The following is a 16,775-nucleotide window of genomic DNA, read 5'->3' as shown; positions in this document are numbered from 1 at the left end:
TACCTTCTATCCTGCAAGATGATGGCTCCTTCAGTCTGTGATACAGGGTATTTAACTCAACCACCATGTGAAAGACTACAACAAATAGGAGTTTTATAGCTAAAGGTACAAGCTTAGCTTGCCTCTCATTTGTAAACATACCTAGATGTCTTGAGGCACGTTTGCATATTTTGGCATGTTAATATAATAGACACACAAGTACCTGTTGCATAAGTATCATCAAAGAAGCCTAAGTGAAAAGGGTAGCTAAATAGCAACTACTCTACTGGAATGAGTCCTAGGCTTAACAGACAAATAAATCGCTTTCATGAAGTATGCAAGAGAGATACAATCAGAAAGCCATCTGGACAGGATCACTTTTAAAACAGGCTTATAAAAGCAGGAGAAAGAAACAAAAAGCTAGTTAGACTTGGTACAAAACCAAAAATTTCAGAAATAGAATCTCAAGTGTTCAACACACAAACAATGATCAAATATTCTCCCTTGTTACTGAAATTTGGAAATAAAATATTAAATAAATGGGCTGATTCACATTAGACCCAGAAGCAACCTTGGGTAAAAAGAAAGGGTTGGCTCTCAAGGAAACACTACCTTTATGGAAAACCAGAAAAGGGGGAACAGAAGTGTTTCAAGTTCAGACACCCTTCTTGCTGACCTGATGCAACAGCTACCAGAAAGAGCTTTCCATGACAAAAATCTTTGAGGACACTGCAGCTGCTGGTTTAAAAGAAGGTCTGGTGAGAATGCACAAAAGCAGATTGGAGGTCCCAAGGCAGAACCGGGTCACAAACTGGTGGATGTAATAAAAAAGTTACCCTTCAAAAAGGGCCTTGGATAGCTTAAAGGATGCCACAGGAGTATTCTCCATAGCAGTATGAAAGTTGGAAATGGCAGTCAATTACGCCTTAAAATCGGTAAAACAACTAAAACCAGAGTGAAAGACCAGCCAAGAATTCCTGGACATCAGCATCTAAAGTGTAGAAAAAGCCCTTGGAAAACCTTTTCCACTTACTGGCACATGCTGTTCAAGCTGAAGAATTTTGACAGGAAGGATGTGACTCTCTTGGAAAGCTTGGGATCCTGGGCCATCAATCAGAATTGGGGGAGCTATGTGGTTAGCTTGAGGGATTGAAGTTTTGGGTGATGTAGACCTGAAGGATGAGAAATTAAACCCAGGACAGGGTCTAAAACCCAAGGAAAGGGAGGCCAAAGGAAGGGGGAGCCAAACCATTCAGGGTCAGAACAGAGCAATGAGGCTGGCAGTCACTCTGCAACAAGCTGGTTTCGAAAGAAACCTGATTATCTGAGGAGTCTGGTGGTAGGCATACAGGAGACATGGGGGCCAAACATGCAGAAGAGTGTCCCTTGGGCAAGATCAGGGTGTAGACACTGCTGCATTTCATAGTAGAGATGGGAGCAAACACTGCTGCATTTCATGGTAGAGAGGGAAGCAAACAGACTGCAGCAAGTGGTACCCCAGATCTGAAAATCTGTACTGCTATCTCTGGATTCAGAGACCACTCGTGAGACAGAAGAATGTGCCTGCTGTGACTGTTCTCTAGGATGCTGGATTCCCTGTGAATGTGCTTTGCAATCGTAAACCACGACAGGCCACTGCCCACTGTCAAACCCTCAACACAGGGGCTAGGACTGAGCTCCTCTATGCTTGTTCAAATATTACATCACCAATGTATTGCTGGTCTAGATGGCAATCACACCCTCAGGCAGAAGGTTCTGAATTTGCATCAACACCAGAAGGATCACCCTTATCTACAATATGTTGATGATAAGAGTGGTCTCATACAAAGACTAGGTGCTTTGGCTGGTCTTCCCCTCAAAATGACTCACCCCTCCCCTGGAAGAGAAGTATCCATGGTCACTGTGACCTGCAGCTAGCCAGGAGCAAAAGATCAACCTGCTAAAACCAGAGAAGATTCCAGCCACCATCAAATGTGGAGAGGACACGTGTTCAGAAACTGGAAAAATGCATGCAAGTCAAATAAGTACTCTTTTAGGGAGCATTTAAAAGTGGGTAGGTTTGAAATAGTTCTGGTTGTTATAGGTAAGGAGCTCCAATTTTTTGATACCAAGCAGACCTCCCAACTGTTCCAAATTACTCGGTTTTTACCGAGTTTTGGGGTCCAAATGAAGGGGTGCCACGATTCCCCGAGTGGCACCCCTTCATTTCCGATTTTTCTTTGTTTTTTTTTAAATTTTCGCACTGTCTGAGCTGACGTCATCACGTGCGCAATGACGTCAGCTCTGTCAGGCTACCAGCCAGTCAGAATTGAGCTCAAGGAGCTCATATCATCATTTCCGGCTGGCTGGTTTATGTTGTAAAACGGCGGGAATTGCGCTGAAACGGCAAGCCGAGATTAATCAGCAGTTCACCGAGTGAAACGAGTGAAACAGGGAAGCAGATTAATGGCAGCAACTGAACAGAAGCTGAAATGGTCGGGGAGGATTAATGGCAGGCGAGCCGGGATTAATCAGCAGTTCGCAGAGCGAAACAGGAGGATTCATGGCAGCAAGTAACTGAACAGAAGCTGGTACATTGCACATTATTTTAAACAATTTTGTATTCAGCGAGTATTATTAGTATGTTGTACTGCCGTTTTCTAGTAAAGTGTACTCTGCATCCTGACATACTGTATTTGCAGAACCATTGCAAGATTGTTTAGTTTTGCTGTCCAAGTAGTAAGCTGGCAGCTATTTCCTTAGTACTACTGAAAGATGTGCTTTCCTAACGACAGCCTAGCAGTTTTAGGTTTGCACAGAACTTGCAGGTAAATGATAGCATGTCTCCTTTCTAGCATGTCTTTACTCTGTTATGACGACATGCATCCATCTTGCTTACCCTATGATTCATTCTGAGAAAGCAGGTTGAGGGTTCACTTGGTTGAAATAAACCGTTCGTAGCATCAACCATAAAAAAGCAAAGAACTAAAAGCATTTTCGGCAGGGGTACAAGCCTCCTTATAATTCCCTTGTGAGAGACTTCACGGCCCCACACTTCCTTATTTACATAACTTCATAGTCATGCAACCACAAAAAAAAAAAAATCCCCAAAATTTTAAATCACTTATTATAAAACTAAACCTGTACCGGCAATGATTTGATTTCCGATATAGAGCCCAGCAGTCTAAAAGGTCCAAATCAATGTTTAACTTACTTAATTCAGCATCTTTCCACTCATTCATATGTAGGGCAGACAGTTTATGATTGTACTGTAACTTTGGGAGCATTTTCTCCCTGGGGCTCCATAATAGTCCTCGTTTTGTTATATGAGGTATGTGAGAACTCAGCATACCTGTGAATCTGGCATTCTCTTACAGCTGTTATGACTAAGTGTTTCTCTCAAAAATAATTTTAGCTTTTTATTTCCCCTGTGTTTTCGAGTTCTATCTTTGGCTGCACATGCAGCACTGTCAATTAGATGCTTTTCAGATGTGAAATGTGCTATTTTCTACTTTACATATGTTCTTCAAGAAAGGACAGTTTTCAATTAGCAAACTGATATGGACAACTTTTATAACAAAACAAGACTAAGTTGTAGGAGAAGATTGTGGACTCATTCTTTATCAAAGAGAACACTTTTATGTTGTACTCTATTATGCCTGCTACGGTTAACTCTGCAACCATGAATACCAAGAAGGAAACCGTTCTTATCCAGTTAACATAGACACATTTTCTGGTCTCTTAGTTTTCTGTTAAACTTTTTGGATGAGGCACTTCATTTTTCTAGTAATAACACTTGCTCTGCAACAATCACTTTAAGTAATTTCATGTTTATTTCAATATGTATGCATGTTGAGGCTGAATATTTTATAGCACCTTAGTGGGTAACAGGCAGCTTATATAACAAAACAAGCAACTAAATATTAATAATTCTAAAACAATTATACCAGAAATGCAATGTCAGTTTCAGTCCATAAATCAAAAATGTATGCTTTTTCCCCTGAGTGTTTACCCGATGTAAAATACAACATGCATACAGTTTATTTTAAAGTAAATTATTTGGAACATGGTCTTAAACATTTGCACAAAACTCCATTGAATTGAAGTCCAGATCAGGACACTAATCTGCATTTCAATTGTATTAGAGAGCACTGGGACATGAGATACAACAAGTTTCTATTTAGTCTATCTTGACAGAATTACCCCACTGGGACATTACATGGATATCTGTAACATTCCATGGATATCCGCAATATTCTAAACGGATTCTGCTCATTAAGATGACTATTTTCAAATGTAGCATTACATGAAGTGTCATTGTCAACGTTTCCTTTTATGCATAAAATATGACTCTGCAGGAAATTATAAAACATTATTTGTGTTTATCAGGATTTACCTCCACATGTAGCTGAAAAGAGAAAGTCTTCCCCAGGTCAGTGGCATAAAGGGATAAAGCCCTGACTATAACACAAACAGAGTTTTAATATGAGAGCAGAATAGTCTTGCATGACTAAAGAAAGATCGTCTATCCTTCAAGAAGGGTGAGTGTGCTATGCTTGCCTAATTCCCACCAAACAAGCAGAGACTAATGTAGTACTAAAAGCCAGCACCTGAGGTGTGTGCTTTATACTGCTATGTGACCAAATAACCTTTGTTAGTAAACATGTGGAAGCACGTGTGTCTTTATACTGTTATGTGTGTGTGTGTGTGTGTGTGTGTGTGTGTGTGTGTGTAGAAGTAGACTTTTATGATGGAAATGTTCCAAATTGGGCAGTTTTGTCATTACTGTTTCATGCATTTTGTTTCATTGCCTACTGAAAAAAATATTCAAACAATAAATTTAAAATGTGCTCTGTCTAACAAGTATGCTGTATTATACATGGAATATAATTTACTAAAGTCAGGAAGGTGTATCAAAGAACACATGTATGTTTCTTGTTTTGTGTGCAAGGGGCCAGTGATTTGTAAACAATCCAAAGGTAGTCTTTATCCACCACTGGCCAGATGCATTTTCTTTGGATGTGGTGTAGGTTTCAATGCTATTTTAATGAATGTGAGTTTCAAGGGCAGAGAAGTTTTAATGCCAAGTCTATTTTCATTGTGAGACAGTATTGCTTTGTTTAACAGATGTCTACTGGTGTTTGTTCATTGTGCTGTAAAGTGTAAAAATAAAATCCAAAGTCATTGTAGAAGCAGTATGCACACATTAGTGTTTATGGTAAATGGAGTAAAATGGCCAGGTAATGGGACATTGGAATGGCTGCAGAGGGACTCTGGTGCCATATTTTGGTTGTCTGTTCTTCAGTTTGCATGAACGTTGACATTCCACAATTCCACTGGAGTGGGTGGGGTCACATAATTATGTATGCAAATTTTATGTTAAACAGTGTACAGATTTGTACCTATTTTTCATGTGCCTTGTCCAGATTTTTGATGTTTCAAGGTTGAGAGGTATGATACCAAGTACGAGTATATGCATTCTCCAGGGGATTTATTCAGTTTATTTATGGAGAGAAGTATGTCTTCTGATCCAAGAGACTTTAGGGAATACATATGTTGATTAAAGGGGTAAGAGCTGGGCAGGCTAATGGTTTGTGTATGATTTTATGTTTTGTTATAAGTTGAATGTAAGAGAGGTGGAGGGGGGTTGCAGTCAGCTAAGGGTATGCAAAGTTTTACAGTGATGGGTAAAGGAAATTTTTAACAAACTTGGCAATTTTGTTGCAGCAGCTTTCGATTTTTTTTTTTTTTTAATGGATGATTCTAAATTAAGTTAGAAATTGTGCTCCATACAGTAGGAAAGGCAGAAGGTAGGTTTTGGCTAGAGCAATTTTTGTGGGTGTGCTCAGACAATGATGGTTTATACATAGCATGCCTAGTTTTGATGGGTTTTCTCGATATTGCTGGAGATGTGGTGGTCAAATTTAAGATCATCATCTATTATGACTACTAAAAGTTTGGTATGGCAGGCTAATTCAATTTCAGTGCCATTTGCCAAAAAGATTTTGAAAGATGCTTTGTTAGGCGTGTGAGTCTTGGGGTAACGAGGAGGAATTATGTTTTTGGGGGGGTATTCAGTAGGAACTGTGTTCCTGTAAGCCAGGTTTCAATGGAGATGACAGTTTGTCGAGTGATTTTTTGGAGGCAAGTTAAAGTGTTTGAAGAGCAGATGATGGTGGATTCAATAGCATACTGAATCGAGGTGCCTTCAAAAGAAAATAAATGTAGGTTATTGATAAAAAAATGTAACAGTGGATGACCATGGATGGCTCCCCTTGTGTGACTCCAGTGGAAGTGGAAGGTATGCAGAGATGGATCCTTCCCATTTTAAAAGCTTGTTGCCAGTTGGCAAGGTAGCATGAGAACAATTGAAGAGATGATAGACCCAGGGTGGAAAGTTGATTGAGGATTTTACTGTGAGAGACCATGTCAAAGACTTTTGATACACTTGTATCTGCAGTACTTCTAGATCTATTAGGAGCTGCAAGATTTATTGACAGTGTCTGTAAATGACAGTAATGCAGTGATGATGCTGTGGTCTGGCCAAAATTCATGTTACATATTGGTGATTAACTTATTTCGTTAGCGATAGTGGAAAAATTGCTGATGTGTACAACTTAAGGATTTCAGACAGGGGAGACAAGATGGCTATGGAACAGAAATGTGTAACTTCAGCGGCATTACTTCCCGTATACAAGGGGATAATATGTACCATTTTCCACAAGTTACGGATACAGGATTTTATTATTTATCTATTAATAATAATGCTAAATTTAGTATGTTATTGTATCTGCAGCTAGATTTTGGTATTCCAGCGGAAGGCTGTCGGCTGAGGAGGAAATAAGGTTTTAGTTTATGTAAAAACTATTTTATGAGAGTTACAAAAACTGGTTGAAAGGTAAAGTGGGTGGAGGTGTATGTATCAGTATTGGAGAGGTTACAGTTGGGCAAGTTTTGTGAAAGAAATGTACTAGGGTCTAAGTTAGATGAAGTTAGCTGAGTGGAAGGGGGTCAGTTAGGCGAGTTTGAGGTTAAGTTGGCTATGCATTCTATGGACTATGTATTGAAATAGATAGCTGTTTGAAGAGGGGGAATGTCTGGGTATGAGCTGGGATCCTCTTTTGTACTGGGTTGATGAGAGGGAATATGGAGGACCATAATTTTTAGGGTTGTTTTTACTGCTATCTTGTAAATGAGTATAAAAAGACTTTTTATCTCTATTTACTTGTTTCTTGAATTGGTTTCACAGGTGTCTGAATTGTTGCCAATTTTTTATCTTTTTTTTATTCTTCTGCCAGTTAATCCATGCTTTGTCTCAGTCTTTCATAAGTATTTTGCATTGGTTGATGAGCTATAGGGCATGGCTGTTTTTAATTCTTTTTGTACACTGTGGGGCTAAGGTGTTAATCATATTTAGAAATCATGAAGTATTCAACTGCATCACTGAAGGGGAGTCTTTTTAGGATGGCTCAGTTAACTGCTTTCAGAGCTTCAATGAAAGACTCCTTGGAGAAACTGGAGAGATTATGGGTAGTTTTGAGCTTATGATCCACTGTCTGTTGTGTAATACTCCTATGAGTATATAAGCTGACAGGTGATCACTTAATGTATCAGTGAGGGTACTTGAGGAGGCAAAATTAGATGGGTTGATGACCAGAATCCAGTCTAGGATAGATCATTGGGAGTTATTTTTGCCATTGCTTGTGGGTGTATAAATAAATTGAGTGAATACAAAGAGGTTCATTCTGTTGAGTGCTGAATTCGCATATAAAGGCTGTCAGTCAAGAGACTGGTGGGTGGATAGACCAAGGCACTCACCTCAGAAAATTTTTAATGGCAACCACAACGGCATCCACAGCCAGATCATTGCTCCAGTGAGGTCTGACTTTGGGGGCACCAAAATTTTGTCTGGTTTCCTGGGGATTAGTTCAACCATGTTGGGTTATCTTCAAGCCCTCTACGAAACCAGGTGCACAAGGGCATCCAGAGAGTGACCACCTAGGACACTGACGGGCTTGTGTCGAAAGCCTCAAGAAAAAAACTCCTCCTCTAGGGAATGGGCTTTTGTGTTTCACCCCCTCACACTGCTGCAATAGCTTGAGCAAATCTCCAAAACAGGTGTCATCATAGTGGATCCCTTCCTTTCATACACGTCAGTATCCTCAGTGAGGGATTCCTTGGGAGAATCAAAGTGCTTTCTCTTGCATTTACTCTTTTCATGAACCTCCCTTGGGGGGGTAGGAAGAGACAAGAGGTAGGGGGGCACCAAATGCAGGGAAGCCTCTAAACCAATCAGGCTGTCCTGGAATCAGCTGATACATAACCAAAGGCAGATAATGGGTAAGGGATCAGGATGGATTTGAAGCAGCTGCCGAATGTCCTGTCCGTCTCCAAGCAGGAAAGGATCCACTATATGATGTCGAAAGCAGAAATCAAAATCGGTCAACCAGACCCACCACTCCTCAGATCCAAAGACTCCAGCAAGACACTAGTATCAACTTGCCTGGTTCAGACACTGAGATTGGCTCTGAGCTACTGAAAGCCAGAGTGTGCAGAGGAAGGGATGACTCCCAAGACCTAGAAGGTCAAACCCGACGCAGGGGCATTTTCCAGACACCTCTACTCCAAGGAGCACTTGGATCAGACAAGGCCAGAGCCAAGAATGCTAAGGAACAAGTCTGTGCTGGAAGCAGTCAAGCCATCAGTACCTGCCACTGTGGAGAATAGGTACCCAACATCCCTGGACCGAGGAAATGAGAGAAGGAACAAGACTTGGAACAAAAAGAACCCCAGACTTAGGACCAAGAAAGCAAGGAAACTCCCTTGGTCCATCTGCAACTGAAGAAAAGAGCTCATCAAACTGCTCCAAATCAGACCCCAACCAAACTAGCAAACTTAAAAGAAGCCAAAGAGGGTGGCTTAGACAACCATTTGGATGTTGGATCTGAGGTTCAGATTCAGAAATGCAAAGTTTGGATCCAGGTGGAGGAAGGTCATCCCCAGAGAAAACTGTGTGGAGTGATAAAGCAAAAGGGGAAATGAAGCCTATCCAAAACAGGAAAAGGGTCACTGGAGAGGAAAGAGCTGGGTATGCTAAGCGTGTGGGAGTTGGAAGAATGAAACCCCAGGGCCGTAATTACAAGGGATGGGGGTTGAGGTGGTAGCAAAGGTCCTGAGGGAGAAGAAACCAGAGGAGCCAAAGGTAGATGAACTTCAAGATTCAGCTGGCCCTCAGTGGAAGACGAAGACTGCTCACTCTCTTCCCAGTCCTTGGTTTGAACTCTAGATGGATCCTTGTCCTTAGACTTCTTTTTCACCCTGCTTCATGCTTCTTGCTAAGGAAGTGAGACAAGGAAGTGGCTAAGGGTTGGAGAAGGCCTTTCATTACCAGTTTCGCCTTCATGTCAGCCAAGGCTCTGGCAACAAAAGTGAAGCATGCCTGGCTGTCTACGTATGGCCAAACATAAGAGCACATACACTTATCATGGGTGTCCCGTGGGTGAAACCTGTGGCTGCAGGTGATGCACTTAAACCCTAAAGCTTTATCCATGTTTCAACAAAATAGCAAAGCAAACAAATTTCGAACAGCGATAAAGTACAGTTTTGTACCTACCATAAATGTAGATGTCCGAACTGGATAGCATCTGCAGTCATAACAAATGGGATTGTCCTCGGCCAGGCAGCCCCCCTTCGTCGGCCGATCCAAAAGTGTGGGTCCGCTTCGCTGATGTCGCACTTCACCTCTGCTGGTCTTCGGTATAAAGGCATCACCTCAGTGTTTCTTGCCCCAGATGCCAGTTGCCCTCTTGGAAGGCTAAAATTTGGATAAATGCCAATGTATGCAGACAAGGTAGAAGGCAAATACAAAAAATAAGCATGTATGTACATATATACAAACAAATACATGTAAAGACTGCAGATGCTATCCAGTTCGACATCTACATTTATGGTAGGTACAAAACTGTACTATGTCCTTCATGGATGCATCTGCAGTCATAACAAATGGGTAGAATACCATAGCTAAACTAGGGGTGGAGGAGGAAAAAGAAAAAATTAGGGTGTAGTTAGGGTCCCTTGCCGTACAGCAGTGGCAAACCCTGCTCGGGATCTAGAATATAGAGAAATTGTAATGCTTGGCAAATGTATAGTGGCTGTAGCTCTTGTTGAATGAGGTCTTATGTTCTGTGGCATTGGTTTTCCATAGAATCTTATGCAATTTCCTATCCATTTGGAGATTGTTTGTTTGGAAATTGCTTTTCCTTCCCTTCCTGGTGCATAGGCCACTAACAGCTGGTCAGTTTTTCTGTTACCTTTGGTTCTGTCCAGGTAGTAGCGTAACTGTCTATGTACATCCAAAGTATGCAGTAGCCTTTCCCCCGTTCTGTGGGTTGGGAAAGAAGGTAGGTAGGTGGATTGCCTGGTTTAAGGACACTCTGGATACCACCTTTGGCATAAATGTAGGATTAGTTCTCATGGAGACTCTATCTTGATGGAAGATCAGGAAGGGTTGTACTGCCATTAAGGCCTGGAGTTCTGAAACCCTTCTTGCTGAAGTAATTGCCAGAAGGAAAGCAGTTTTCCATGATAGGTGTTGAAGATCCGCTGTTCCTGCTGGTTCGAATGGTGGGAGTGTCAATTTTTCTAGTGCAAAATTTAAGTCCCATGCTGGCAGTGGTGGTTTCCTAGGAGGTTTTACATTCTTGATTCCTCTGAGGAATTGCCTGAGTAGAGGGTGTGAGTAGACAGGTGGATCAAAGCTGTATTCTGCAGAAATAGCTGATGCATGTATCTTGATGGAGGAATAGGACAGACCTGTGTGTAGAAGCTCTGCCAAGTACTCCAGGATGTTAGCAATGTCTATGTTTGACATCTTTTCCTCTTTCAGCACTCCAAGTGGCAAACCTTTTCCATTTTCCTGCATAGTTCCTTCTTGTTGAAGGTCTGCGGGCTTCAAGTATAATGTCTTTAACCCTTTGGGATAAGTCTGGGTTTGCTCTTAAGTGATGTTCCAGGCAGTCAGTTGTAAGGTTTTTAGGTTTGGATGCAGGATGTTGTATTTGTTCTGAGTTAACATCAAAGGCATCAGGGGTATTGGCCACATTTTCCCTTGAGACATGCTCCTCAGCAAGGGATACCAGTGTTGTCTTGGCCAATTTGGAGCTATCAGAATTATCCTTGGTTGTTCCTCTTTGATTTTCAGCAGTACCTTGTGCATCAAAGGAAGAGGTGGGAAGGCATAAGCTGTCAGGCCTTTCCAACTGAAGGAAAGGGAGTCCACCTTCCATGCAAGGGGGTGACACATCCTTGTGCAGAATTTCCTGAGCTGGTGGTTGAGTGGGTTGTGGCATTCCCCATTTTCTCATGATGGCCTTGAAGATGTCCGGGTGCAGCATCCATCCGTGAGCATCCGAGGTGGTTCTGCTTAACATATCTGCTAGTGTATTTTCTTTTCCTGGCACAAAGGTTGCCTGTAACTGGATGTTGTAGTTCAGAGCCATGTTCCAAAGGTCCAGAGTCATTCTGCATAGGGGGTTGATGTACCACATGACTGTGGTGTTGTCTGTCTTTATCAATAAATGGCCTTCTTTGAGGAAAGGCTTGAATTTCTGGATTGCTAGTTGTACTGCCAGCATTTCCTTTTGGTTTATGTGCAGGTGCAGCTGGTCTGGAGTCCACAATCCTTGTATGCATTTGTCCAACATGTGTGCCCCCAACCTAGGTCTGAGGGATGGTCTGGTTCGCTGACCTTTGTGGAAGGGCAAGCCTAGGTTTGCCTGGCATGCTTGGGCCCACCATAGGAATTCTTGTTTCAGGCATGGGATTAGTGGTATTTGTTTCTAGGCTGTGTCTGTGTTGAGACCATAAGTTTTTTAGGTACCACTGTAGCTTTCTCATATGCAGTCTGGCATGAGGAATCAGGATTATGCATGATGCCATGAATCCCAAGGCCTGCAGTATTTTTCTTGCTGTTAGTTTGTTCTGCTTTGTTAATGCCAAGAAGTAATGAGGAAGTTGTTCTTGTTTTTCTGCAGTCAGGAATGCCATTTGTTTTACTGTATCCAATTCTGCACCCAAGAATGTTCTTGTCTGGGATGGGATCAGCCTTGACTTTTTTAAATTGACTGTGTATCCCAGGGCTTGTAACAAGTAAATGACCCTTTGTAAATCTGTTGTCAGCTTGTCTTTGTTGTCCGCTTGTAGCAGGCAATCGTCCAGGTATGGCTAGATTTGGATTCCCTGTAGCCTGCAATGAGCAATTACTGATGCCAGGCATTTTGTGAATACTCTGGGCAGTAGATAAGCCAAAGGGCAATGCTGAGAATTGATAATGCTCTGATCCTGCAAGGAATCTGAGGTATCTTCTGCAAATTGGTCGAATGGGGACATGCAGGTATGCCTCCTTGAGATCTAGAGTCACCAGCCAACACTCCTTGCCCAGCATGGGAAGAAGTTGCTGTAAGGTCAGCATTTTGAATTTTGGAACGATGATGTGTGTGTTTAAGACGGACAGATCGAGAATGGGTCTCCAAGTTTTTTCTTTTCTTGGGACTAGAAAGAGTCTGGAGTAAAATCCTTTGCCCTGTTGATTTACTGGTACTCTCCACAGCTCCCATGTTGGTTAGCTGAGTTACCTGGTTTAGAGCTTCTGCTTTTTGAGTTGGAGGTAAGTTTGGCATTCCTCTGTTTACTGGTAAGGTGTGGAAGTGGAACCTGTAGCCTTGGTCTATGGTTTTTAAATCCACTTGTCTTGATATAGTGCCAATTTATTTCAGAAAATAAGGGCTAACTCTTTCCTTAAAGTGGTGTGCTGCTATTTGCTCTCTGGTATGTGTCAGAGCCAAGTCACTGTGATTGTCCTGTGCAGTGGGTGTGGGTTGTGTCAGTGCTGCGCTGGTTATTACCTTGCCACTATCGCCCCTCTGTAGGCACTTCCTCTGGATTGGTTTCTGCCTCTGGCGTCTATACCTGCCTCTTTGGGTCTTTGAGGAGTCTGGAAAGGACCAAATTTCCAGTTTCTGCTAAAACGAGGGGGCTGAACCTGTAAGAAATCCTTAACTGTTTGTACAGATTTTGCCTTCTCTTCCATTTTCTTCATTACCTGTTGAGCAGAGGTACCAAATAGATTGTCCTTATCCATAGGAGCATCTAACAGCTTTGCTTTTACATGATCCGGCAGGACGTGCTCTTTCAACCATGCATGCCTTCTTATCACTGTGCCAGTCATGGCTGATCTAAATGAAGCCTCCAGTGCATCATAGCCACATTTCAAGGAATGGTTACTAACCTGCTGTATGTTATTCACCATTTCTAAAACATATTTATCTAAGGATTCTTCAGAGGAAAGTTTCTTAGACAACTGATCAAGCATAAACTCTTGGTATTGGATCATGTGAAACTGACAGTTTAAAGCTCTAGCTGAGAGAGTGGCAGAGGTGTAAACTTTTTTGCCCCATCTGTCTAATGACCTGGCTTCCCTTTCAGAAGGGAGGGTTTTTTTTGTAGAGGTAGAAGCTACTGCCTTAGGCCCCTGGGAAATAGTCTCAGGGTCTGCAAGTGGGGCCTTGTAAAGGTGGTGATGAGTGTTAGGTACCCTGTAAAATCTGTCTGGTTTGGCAGGGGCTGGGGGTAAGGAATCAGGTGCAGTGCAAACATCATTAAATGCATCATCCACAACAGGCAAAACTGGAGGTATAGCTAAGGGCCTGTGTTGTGGTAGGTGCAGAAAGGTTCTAAGCCTTTTTCTTGAGTCTGAGAAATCTTGTCCTTGCCATTGGAATTGCTCTCTCATGGCATGTAAGGTTTCCCCAAAGGAGAATTCCTCTGGTGGAGAGACAGATGGAATGGAATCATCAACATCGGAGTCTTCATAAGTGGACAAAGGAGCCTCTGGCTGTTCTGTAGTGTCTGAGTCCTCCGAAGAATCATCAGAGCCCTCCTGCTGGGGTGGCTCTGTTCTAGGTCTCTTTTCTGGAGGCTGAGAGGCCCTGTCTGGGTGTGATTGGGATCCCCTAATTAAGGAAATCAAATCCTCTGCCAGAGTAAGCATTTGAGAGCTAGAAGGGTGTCTGTGTGAGGGGGCCTTAGCAGGAACTGTTTTAACAGTTTTGGCTGCCTTGGCCCTGGCAAAGGCCTTGATAGACATGGCTGCAGGAGGCCTAGCAGCACCACGTGCTGGGGTAGAAACATCCAAAGGGATGGTGTCAGATAAATCACTAGAAGCCACAGTAGTAGGCAAAAATTCAGAGGCCAATTCAACTGAAGTAGCAGGAGCCTCGGTAGTAGTCATGGTTTCGGCTGAGGATTGACCGTTTCTTTTCGGTCGCCGAAACCGACACGACCGCGTTTGCTTATCCGTGGTTTCGCCGAAACCAGCGGACGCGAGTGTCGGTCTTTTTCTTTGCGTTTTTAATTATTTGGGTAGTCGGATGATCCGACAGCATAATGTACGCAAAATCGGGAAAAACTGTTCAGCAAACTCCGACGGTTGAAGGAAGCACAGGCTGAACAGGCAGCTACGTCGTGGTCTGGGCCTAAACAAGGTAGGCAGTAAGAGTGGAAATCTTTATGAGGTATTTGTTTCCCACAAGTTAAACAATTGTTTACTTTTTCTGACATCGGCTGAGGCAAGAAAAGGTCCCCAAGCTTTTAGAAGTCTGTAGTATTCGGTAGGAATCTCTGGGTCTGACCGACCGGCACTTGCAAACAGCTTCTGCTTCGCTTCGCGGCAAGAAAGACTGAGAAAATGGCCTGATGCCTTTATACCGAAGACCAGCAGAGATGACGCCGGGTGAAGTGCGACATCAGCGGACCCAGACTTTGAGGGCTGCCTGACGACAGGACAACCCCATTTGTTATGACTGCAGATGCATCCATGAAGGACATCTTTACACTTATTCCAAATATTTTACTATAGCTATTACACCAGAAACGCACACCATCTAATAATTATATAAATGAACAACACCTAACACCTCTAACCACTTATCCCCACCTAATAGTCTAACAAAAAACAGACCTAATCAATAATACTAATGGAGAAGGGAAAAAAAAGCACAGAAAGCAAAAAATGAAGCATAAAAGGATAGGGTCGTGAACAAAGCTCTTGGACCAAGGCCTGTTAGTGATGGCAGCAAACAAGATAAGGAAAGAGCAGGGAGTTATGGACAGAGGAAGCATAGCCCAAGGACTGAAGATTCTGAGGGTGCCATTGTCAGATCCATAACCACAGTTTGAAATGGATGGGAAAAAAAACACAATGGATCCTCTATTTCATTAGTGATATTGATTTTACTTACACAGCTTCAGGCTTCAATACCTTATTAACTCTATAAAATGTTTGGGTGTACTTTCACTTACTGACCCATACAGTACTGCAGCCAATATACCACAAACCATTATACCACCAACCCGTGTATCACCATAGAATGCTTTACTGCTGTACAAGCCCCCTCCCTCATACCTCTCAACCTCTTACAGCAAGAAATCTGGATAAAGGCACAAATAATGGGGGGACAAAAGCCCCAAAATAGGGACACTTTAAATATTGCTCTTACAAACTTAGAAAGTTGATAGAACACGTTTTGCATTAGCATGGATTTTTCTGAAGGATATGAAGTCTGAAACTTCAAATGTGTGCCATTATTTTGTGACTTCAATCCAATGATTTGCCAAAAAAAAAAAAAAAAAAAAAAAACCACACAATTTTATGAGAAACAAACCAAAAATATGAGGCAAAATCTGGACATTGAGAAAACCTGGACAGTTGAGCCATATGCCTTCCCTTTCATCCCACACAATTTACAACTTCAGAAATCACACCAGCTCAGAGAAAACAGGGCAACTATATTTTCTCTTTTCTCCAATCTGATGAGACTTTGGATATAGTGATCGTGGGTGCAAGGGCAGATTTTCCATATTGGGGGAGGTGTAAAGGTTAAATCCTCCCTTGAGGCATTTTTTTAAGACAGTCTGCTGCATTTCTCTTCACAGTGGCCAAATTGGGCCTCCTGAAGTAACGTGGGAGGGGATTGTGGAAACTGAAGAGGTGTGTTTACAGTCAATGTCATGACATAGAGAGCTAAAGCCCAGAGTACAGCTCATGTGACACAGATTTCATTTAACAGCTCAGGCAATGAAATAGGCGAGTGCCCATCCTGGGGTGGGGTGGAGCCACATGCACAAAATGTGGACGATTTCCCTGGTGTGATCAGGGAAGCAGTTGTGAAGGGTCAGATACAGGCTGGAAGTTAAAGAAGGTCTGGCATACCAGATGAATAAGTGAGCAGAGGAACTGATGGCAGCTAACTCAAGAAGCTAAAATTAATTATGTTTATGGTCTGACTAGTATTGTTTGTCTTTCGGCTTTTCCAGGTAAGGGGTCACCACAGCGGAACTCGTATAACAATTTGAAATCCATCAGTAAGTCAGGGAGAAAATCTCAGAGGCTGACTCTCCTGTGGCTAGAGGAGAACACAAATCACTGGGCTGCTTGTCTGCTGTGTGTATGACTTTACATGGGATGGCTCGCAAAATGTTTCCACTTCATTATTTCCTATCTGAATGTTACCCTTCAAGTTGGCCATGCACAGTAATACCTCTTTTTATATGTAGGATTGGACATGGCTACTATTAATATAACAGTGTTGGTACAACAAGAAAACTAAAAAAAAAAAAAACACTTCCCTCTCCCCCTTACTCAAGATGAGATGGATTTACTTGGGTTGAAAATAGGACAAATTCTCAGAGTTGCTATACACAACAACCTAGATGCCTTCATTGATGCTGTCTGGTATCCAGCAAAGAATATGCCTCTATAC

General features: G+C 42.3%; 1 protein-coding gene across 1 annotated transcript in view; it reads right to left on the bottom strand.

Annotated features, from left to right (window-relative positions):
* The window catches only part of BCAS2 (BCAS2 pre-mRNA processing factor), a 713,255-nt gene that overhangs the window by 605,395 nt on the left and 91,085 nt on the right, over positions 1-16,775 (bottom strand). The window lies entirely within an intron of this gene.

This window comes from Protopterus annectens, chromosome 7.part0 (genome assembly GCF_019279795.1).
Source record: "Protopterus annectens isolate FY-2018-M chromosome 7.part0, PAN1.0, whole genome shotgun sequence".
Lineage (NCBI taxonomy): Eukaryota > Metazoa > Chordata > Ceratodontiformes > Protopteridae > Protopterus > Protopterus annectens.
Note: the sequence above shows the minus strand (reverse complement) of the source record. Positions and strands in the feature narration are given on the sequence as shown.